The following is an 8,983-nucleotide window of genomic DNA, read 5'->3' as shown; positions in this document are numbered from 1 at the left end:
TCTCCGGGTCCTTTTGGGTTGCCCCGACGAACTCTCTTGCGAGGGCCCGAATTATTAACGGTTCCGCTGCCGGGTTCCGGAATAGGAACCGGATTCCCTTTCGCCCAATGGGTGTGTGCTCGCTTCGTACGTTTACGTTCGAATTAAAAACGAACCAACGACATATCTACACCACATCAACATCGGCTTTCGCCTAGGGCTTAGGATCGACTGACTCGTGTGCAACGGCTGTTCACACGAAACCCTTCTCCACGTCAGTCCTCCAGGGCCTCGCTGGAGTATTTGCTACTACCACCAAGATCTGCACCGACGGCGGCTCCAGACGGCCTCACGGCCAGTCCTTCTGCGCTCACCGCCGCGACCCTCCTACTCGTCAGGGCTTCATGGCCGGTTAATTAAATAACCGACCGCACATGCCGCTGACGGCCGAGTATAAGCACGACGCTTCAGCGCCATCCATTTTCAGGGCTAGTAACTTCGGCAGGTGAGTTGTTACACACTCCTTGGCGGATTCCGACTTCCATGGCCACCGTCCTGATGTCTTAAGTTACCAACGCCTTTCATGGTATCCCATAAGCGTCGATTTAGGCGCTTTAACTCGGCGTTTGGTTCATCCCACAGCGCCAGTTCTGCTTACCAAAAATGGCCCACTTGGCACTCTGATTCGAGTCTCGCGGCTTCATATAAAGTTCGAGCAAGCCGGAGATCTCACCCATTTAAAGTTTGAGAATAGGTTGAGGCCGTTTCGACCCCAATGCCTCTAATCATTCGCTTTACCGGATGAAACTCGTAAGCGACGAGCGCCAGCTATCCTGAGGGAAACTTCGGAGGGAACCAGCTACTAGATGGTTCGATTAGTCTTTCGCCCCTATACCCAGTTCCGACGATCGATTTGCACGTCAGAATCGCTACGGACCTCCATCAGGGTTTCCCCTGACTTCGTCCTGACCAGGCATAGTTCACCATCTTTCGGGTCCCAGCGTGTACGCTCTTGGTGCGCCTCTTCTCGCAATGAGAATGAGACGCCCCGGGAGTGCGGGGCGACAGCCGTAACGGCCGCCCATCTTCCCTTAGTCCGTGCAAGACGAACTTTCACTTTCATTGCGCCTTTAGGTTTAGTCATGTCCCAATGACTCGCGCACATGCTAGACTCCTTGGTCCGTGTTTCAAGACGGGTCCTGAAAGTACCCAAAGCTATAGCGTCGCAGATCGGCGTTTCAACCGAGTCTGTCCGAGAACTCATTGGCGAACAGCCATTCGTAGACAGAACCGACACCAGGTGCGATTACCGTCATAAACGAACGCGCTTGCCAATGGTCGGACGCTAACTGTGTAGCGGCCCGGCGCCATATGCATACCTTCGAGCGAGTCGACCGGGAAACACCGCGGGTTCGTCCGAAACGGCGAACCGTTCGAACGGGCTCCACCGCGGGCCTTAGATCGACACCCAAAGGATCGCGACGTCCTACTGGGGGAGAAGTGCACGCGTTCGACTTCGGTTCGCATAAACAAAAGGCGCGAACGACGCGTACGCCGTTCGTCGCACGATCATTTAGCGCCGCTATCGAGTCACGCTGAATCTCCCCTTTCGACCTTTCGGGTTTCTCAGGTTTACCCCTGAACGGTTTCACGTACTATTGAACTCTCTCTTCAAAGTTCTTTTCAACTTTCCCTCACGGTACTTGTTCGCTATCGGTCTCGTGGTCATATTTAGCCTTAGATGGAGTTTACCACCCACTTAGGGCTGCACTCTCAAGCAACCCGACTCTGAGGAGAGATCCTCCCGTTATCGGCAACGGTCACTACGGGCCTGGCACCCTCTATGGGCTGTGGCCCCGTTCAAGATGGACTTGGACGCGTCGCACAATCTCGGGATGACGGATCCTCCCTAACACCACATTTCCCGGCGTCCGGTTTCGGCCGCGGGATTCAGTGCTGGGCTTTTTCCTGTTCGCTCGCCGCTACTAAGGAAATCCTAGTTAGTTTCTTTTCCTCCGCTTAATAATATGCTTAAATTCAGCGGGTAGTCTCACCTGCTCTGAGGTCGCAAATATAAATTTGCCTTTATTTTGTCAGACGATAATTACACGTATTCCGTTTATATGGCTGCCTCCAAACAATTTCAAACATCGATCTGACGTCGTTGCGAGAATGTTGTTGTTGTTAATTATAGTGCATAAAATATGCATATAAACAACTTTAACGTCTCGGACACGACGATCGCTTCGTTCGAAATTTAAGCGTTGTGGCTGCTTTTTAATATCGGACGTGCTACGTCTAAACCAACTTGTACCAACAAACTAATAAGAATGTCAGCCGCTATTGCGTTTTAGGATGCCGCGTTATTTTTTATATTGTTTTTATTGTTGTCTACGTTGCATAATATTTTATTATGACAACCGACAATCAATTAACAATTATAGTAACGCGTCATATTTGCACCCAACACGCTCCGACGTAATTGTCTACACAACATTGTGCGCTGTGTTTAAGACAAAAACCGAGCAGTCTTTGAAATTGACACGACCCTCAGCCAGGAGTGGTCCGGGAACAGTATATCCGAGGACCGCAATGTGCGTTCGAAATGTCGATGTTCATGTGTCCTGCAGTTCACAAGTTGACGCGCAATTAGCTGCGTTCTTCATCGACCCACGAGCCAAGTGATCCACCGTTCAGGGTAATCTTTTCAAACAAATTTAAAATATTATTACATAACGCACCGTTCCACATCGAAATCGTTTCATCATCACACAACAACAAAAATAACTACTTAAGGTTATTACAATTGTGATGTATATGTGAGAAACGGACCAATCGAAAGAAACGTTCGGCGTTATATTTTATAATATTTTATTTAATTAAAGTGGCATTTGTTTCTACTTATCGAAAAGAGTATGCAGTTATAGTTTAAGTTTACATAAAGAATAACCCGATGATATTAACGTTTTATAAATACGTATATATCTATTAGGTTTTTTTTCTCTATCAACTTTGTCTATAAAACTCTGCTCCTTTTGCGATAAGCATTATGTATATTTATTAAATAGAAAATATGTCGAAAAACCAGACGTTTTCTTCAAACAAACGCCACAGCTACAAACTTAATCACAACAATATTTACCAAACAATACAATTGTAGGGTGTTTTGTGTGATACGTCGTTTGGTGGGCATTCTAAGAACGTCCGTCGACATAAAAACGAATCAAAAGAAAAGCACAGGCAGTGCAAAACGTTCCTTCGTCAGTCGGGCGTATATCATTTAAAACCCACAGAATCTAAAAAAGTTAATAAACTTTTTTATTTAGATTCCTACGGTTCGTCGCGTCGTTAAAGTAAATTATTACTTCGACGCATGCGGAACCCAGGTACCCGAAAACCGTAAGCCTAAGCGTTTTTTTCCAAACATCACTCACTATCGATAAAGTAAATTGATTTTATGTATTTATAAATGTGCGTTTGTATGTATAGTAGTATAGTAGTAGTATATTTTGTTATTGGTTGTTTCGAGCTTTTTATTGTTATAAAACGTTTTTGTAGTCTTGTACATAAAGTACAGACGAATAGACAGCCCCTTTTATTTATTAATAAACTCCAACCATTTACAAATTAAATTACAACTACAACATCTCTTTTACACATTAATTATACACCATCTTTATTTTCTTTTTTCCGAAGCGAATACGATGAAGAAAATACGCAAAGACTGGCTTACAAAACCGTAAGCCTAAGCGTTTATTTTTCAAACATCACTCACCATCGGTTAAGTAAAATGATGGTATGTATAAATGTGTATTTGTATGTACAGTAGCGTATTAATTTTGTTGTTGGTTGTTTCGAGTTTATTTATTATTATGGTTTGTATGTATAAAGTTTTAGTCTTGTACATAAAGTACAGACGAATAGACAGCCCCTTTTATTTATTAATAAACTCCAACCATTTACAAATTAAATTACAACTACAACATCTCTTTTACACATTAATTATACACCATCTTTATTTTCTTTTTTCCGAAGCGAATACGATGAAGAAAATACGCAAAGACTGGCTTACAAAACCGTAAGCCTAAGCGTTTATTTTTCAAACATCACTCACCATCGGTTAAGTAAAATGATGGTATGTATAAATGTGTATTTGTATGTACAGTAGCGTATTAATTTTGTTGTTGGTTGTTTCGAGTTTATTTATTATTATGGTTTGTATGTATAAAGTTTTAGTCGTGTACATAAAGTACGATCGTATTGGCAGACACCATTATTATTCATTCATTCATTCTTGTTTGTTATTATAAATAACTCCAACCATATACAAATACTACAACAACAACAACATCTCTTGCACATTAATTATACACCACCACTGTGTATTAGTACTTTTTTTCGAAGCGAATACGATGATGGAAATACGCTAAGACCGGCACTGCGAAAGCAATAATAAAACATTAGCACATAACCATCTTTCGACAATATTGATTCGTGTTAATGTTCGAAAAAATTCTTTGAAAACGTCGTTTACGGCACGTTTACAATCGATTTATAAAATAAATCGAAAAACGTAACAACAGATCCGCTTAATGCAAGACGACCCGTTGTTGCTTTTCCGTTCGACGCATAATAAAGAATTTTGTATGAGAATTGATCATCATACGAATAGTGTATGTATGTGTGTTTTTTGTTGATCAGCACAGACAAAATGTGTGTGTATGTGTGACAACTAAACAACAACATTTACACGTTAATGATCCTTCCGCAGGTTCACCTACGGAAACCTTGTTACGACTTTTACTTCCTCTAAATGATCAAGTTTGGTCATCTTCCCAGCAACATCGGCAACGTCGAAACGCCACCGCGCACCGGTCCGAAGACCTCACTAAATCATTCAATCGGTAGTAGCGACGGGCGGTGTGTACAAAGGGCAGGGACGTAATCAACGCGAGCTTATGACTCGCGCTTACTGGGAATTCCTCGTTCATGGGGAACAATTGCAAGCCCCAATCCCTAGCACGAAGGAGGTTCAGCGGGTTACCCGGACCGCTCGGTCAGGGAGGACACGCTGATTCCTTCAGTGTAGCGCGCGTGCGGCCCAGAACATCTAAGGGCATCACAGACCTGTTATTGCTCAATCTCGTGCGGCTAGAAGCCGCCTGTCCCTCTAAGAAGAATTGTTTGTACGCCGACAGTAAAAACCGCACATAGAGACCGGGCGAACCCGGCTCCAGCCGGCATTTGGGATGTCGAAATACGCCTATTTAGCAGGCTAGAGTCTCGTTCGTTATCGGAATTAACCAGACAAATCGCTCCACCAACTAAGAACGGCCATGCACCACCACCCACCGAATCAAGAAAGAGCTCTCAATCTGTCAATCCTTCCGGTGTCCGGGCCTGGTGAGGTTTCCCGTGTTGAGTCAAATTAAGCCGCAGGCTCCACTCCTGGTGGTGCCCTTCCGTCAATTCCTTTAAGTTTCAGCTTTGCAACCATACTTCCCCCGGAACCCAAAAGCTTTGGTTTCCCGGAAGCTGCCCGCCGAGTCATCGGAGGAACGTCGGCGGATCGCTAGCTGGCATCGTTTATGGTTAGAACTAGGGCGGTATCTGATCGCCTTCGAACCTCTAACTTTCGTTCTTGATCAATGAAAGCGTTTTTGGCAAATGCTTTCGCTTCTGTCCGTCTTGCGACGATCCAAGAATTTCACCTCTAACGTCGCAATACGAATGCCCCCATCCGTTCCTATTAATCATTACCTCGGGGTTCCGAAAACCAACAAAATAGAACCGAGGTCCTATTCCATTATTCCATGCACACAGTATTCAGGCGAAGTTTTAGCCTGCTTTAAGCACTCTAATTTGTTCAAAGTAAACGTGCCGGCCCACCTCGACACTCAATGAAGAGCACCGCGGCGGGATTGAGTTGGGCCGCCCTCTCGAGCTAAGCCCACCGGCAGGACGTCCCGCGAAACGCCAGTTAACACCGCGAACGATGAACCGGCGGCGCGGGACACAAATTCGACTACGAGCTTTTTAACCGCAACAACTTTAATATACGCTATTGGAGCTGGAATTACCGCGGCTGCTGGCACCAGACTTGCCCTCCAATTGATCCTCGTTAAAGGGTTTAGAGTGTACTCATTCCGATTACGGGGCCTCGGATGAGTCCCGTATCGTTATTTTTCGTCACTACCTCCCCGTGCCGGGAGTGGGTAATTTGCGCGCCTGCTGCCTTCCTTGGATGTGGTAGCCGTTTCTCAGGCTCCCTCTCCGGAATCGAACCCTGATTCCCCGTTACCCGTTACAACCATGGTAGGCGCAGAACCTACCATCGACAGTTGATAAGGCAGACATTTGAAAGATGCGTCGCCGGTGCGAGACCGTGCGATCAGCGTAAAGTTATTCAGATTCACCAAGTTGTACGATGACGGCGAAACCGCCACCGATTGGTTTTGATCTAATAAAAGCGCTCCTTCCGTCTCCGGTCGGAGCTCTGTTTGCATGTATTAGCTCTAGAATTACCACAGTTATCCAAGTAAATGTGGGTACGATCTAAGGAACCATAACTGATTTAATGAGCCTTTCGCGGTTTCACCTTAATTTGGCTTGTACTGAGACATGCATGGCTTAATCTTTGAGACAAGCATATGACTACTGGCAGGATCAACCAGGGAACTGTGTTTTTGTGTTTTTTGAGACAGACGAGAGAATAAAATACTCATCATCATCGTTTATAAAGATGAAGAATATGCGCGTTTGTGCGAAACAATCTAACATATAAGAAAGTAACGCCACGCTGTTTCTTCTTTTCTTCGTACGATATAGAGATAAATGTATCGTCATCATCGTCGTCGTAGTCGTTAAACACCACAACACATATATCGGTCAATAAAGGCATAATAATAATATTTATAATATTATTTTTTACCTTTGCCGATTTAAAAGTTCAAACATTCTCTTCACTCTTCGCAAGATTGAATGCGACGTGAATTTATGAAATTCTTTCGAATCCATAAACGTTACGAATATTATATAAATATTCTCGCTCGGATATTAGAGAGTTGACGCATTTATTATTTTTGTTTGTTTAAATCACAAACATTTGTTAGTCCAACAAAGTTTGATTGCATAAGGACCGCCAACGTAAGAGAATACGTTTTGCCGCATCCGCAATCTCGCTGTGGGGAACTGGGCGAGCCACAAAATCACAAAATAAAGCAATCTCGCAAGCAAAGCCCTATTCGAATTCGATAGCGGAAATGTGCGATAAACGTCGATAAATTGGAAGCAAATGCAGAACGTATACATAATCGGTCGTTTTGTCGTCGTCATTTATGATAAACTTCGACTAAACCGTTACACCGTTCATATCGCCTCACTCAACGCATCGACACACACCACTACCATATGTATACCAGCGCGACACCGATCGAGGCAGCCGCTCGGTATTGGATGTGCGCACCGCTCCACTGACATAGCTCCACAGGCGACGTCTACCGAAGCGCACAGCTCTATAACTATAAGGCATACACACAAAAGGGAGAAAATATTTTAAATATTGATAATATTAAAAAGTCATATTTTATATTTAAACCATTATAAAATTTAATTATAAAAACGTTTGTTTTAAAAAAAATAATTAATTAATAAAAACAAAATTATTTTAAGCGCCGTACTTCGTAAACGTCGTACTTCGTTCGTCGTATGTGCAAAGTCAAATGAATGCTGTAGTTAGTCGCAGTTGGAACGTCTGAATGTCGTACAACGTAACAATAATTTTGAGTGCCCTAATGTGTAGACGTCGTACTTCGCGAACGTCGCACTTCGTAAACGACGTACTTCGTGAACGTCGCACTTCGTAAACGACGTACTTCGTGAACGTCGCACTTCGTAAACGACGTACTTCGTAAACGTCGCACTTCGTAAACGACGTACTTCGTGAACGTCGTACTTCGTAAAGGTTATGCAATATTAATACACATTTGGTGTATTGCAAGTTGCATTTTAATAAATATTATGCATTTTTATGTTTTAATTTAATATCTAGGCCAAAATACTATGTTTATTTAATTGTTAAATGTGTACGTTTATTTATAGATACGTAATTTACATAAAAATTTGTTTTTTTTTTATTATATGCAAACTACAAATAAAACATTTAATATTTTCAAACGTCGTACTTCGTGTAAGTTATGCAATATTGATACAAATTTAGTGTATTGCGGGTCGCAATAATATTAATTTATATTTGAACGTTGTACTTCGTGAAGGTTATGCAACATCAGTACACATTAAGTGTATTGCAGGTTGCATTATTATTAATTTATGTTTTCTCACTTTTTACCTTCATATAAAAAAAAATTTAATATTTTTGGACGTCGTACTTCGTAACAGTTATGCAATATTGATGCACATCTGTTGTGCTGCGGGTTGCATTTTATAAATTTAATGTATTCTTATGATTTACTTTAATGTCTAGGCAAAAAAACACTTTTGATTAGTTGCTGAATGTTTACATTTATTTACAGATACGTAATTTGCAAAAAAATTTGCTGTTTTTTTATTATATACAACACAAATAAAATTCTTTAATATTCTTGAACGTCGTACTTCGTGTAGGTTATGCAATATTGATACAAATTTAGTGTATTGCGGGTCACAATAATATTAATTTATATTTAAACGTAGTACTTCGTGAAGGTTATGCAAGATCAGTACATATTAAGTGTATTGCAGGTTGCATTATTATTAATTTATGTTTTCTCACTTTTAACCTCAATATAAAAAAAAATTAATATTTTTGGACGTCGTACTTCGTGAAGGTTATGCAATATTAATGCACATCTAGTGTGCTGCGGGTTGCATTTTATAAATTTAATGTATTTTTATGTTTTACTTTAATATCTAGACAAAAAAAACAATTTTGATTAGTTGCTAAATGTTTACATTTATTTACAGATACGTAATTTGCAAAAAATTTGCTGTTTTTTCATTATATACA

At 41.8% G+C, this 8,983-nt stretch overlaps 3 non-coding genes across 3 annotated transcripts in view; all 3 read right to left on the bottom strand.

Moving 5' to 3' along the window:
- Window positions 1–2,047, bottom strand: part of LOC135267837 (large subunit ribosomal RNA) — a 4,037-nt gene extending 1,990 nt beyond the window's left edge. The window contains exon 1 of the ribosomal RNA XR_010336209.1: window positions 1–2,047. This exon is cut by the window's left edge and continues 1,990 nt beyond it. This is a non-coding gene — a ribosomal RNA (large subunit ribosomal RNA).
- Window positions 2,048–2,523: 476 nt separating this feature from the next.
- LOC135267835 (5.8S ribosomal RNA) lies at window positions 2,524–2,680 on the bottom strand. The gene has a single exon (XR_010336207.1). It is a non-coding gene; the product is annotated as a 5.8S ribosomal RNA (ribosomal RNA).
- A 2,053-nt stretch (window positions 2,681–4,733) lies between these two features.
- Window positions 4,734–6,656, bottom strand: LOC135267836 (small subunit ribosomal RNA). The gene has a single exon (XR_010336208.1). It is a non-coding gene; the product is annotated as a small subunit ribosomal RNA (ribosomal RNA).
- Between the last annotated feature and the right edge of the window lie 2,327 nt (window positions 6,657–8,983).

The sequence above is a fragment of the Tribolium castaneum genome, unplaced genomic scaffold, assembly GCF_031307605.1.
Source record: "Tribolium castaneum strain GA2 unplaced genomic scaffold, icTriCast1.1 ptg000103l, whole genome shotgun sequence".
Lineage (NCBI taxonomy): Eukaryota > Metazoa > Arthropoda > Insecta > Coleoptera > Tenebrionidae > Tribolium > Tribolium castaneum.
The sequence above is the reverse complement of the archived record's forward strand: the minus strand, read 5'-3'. Positions and strand labels throughout refer to the sequence as shown.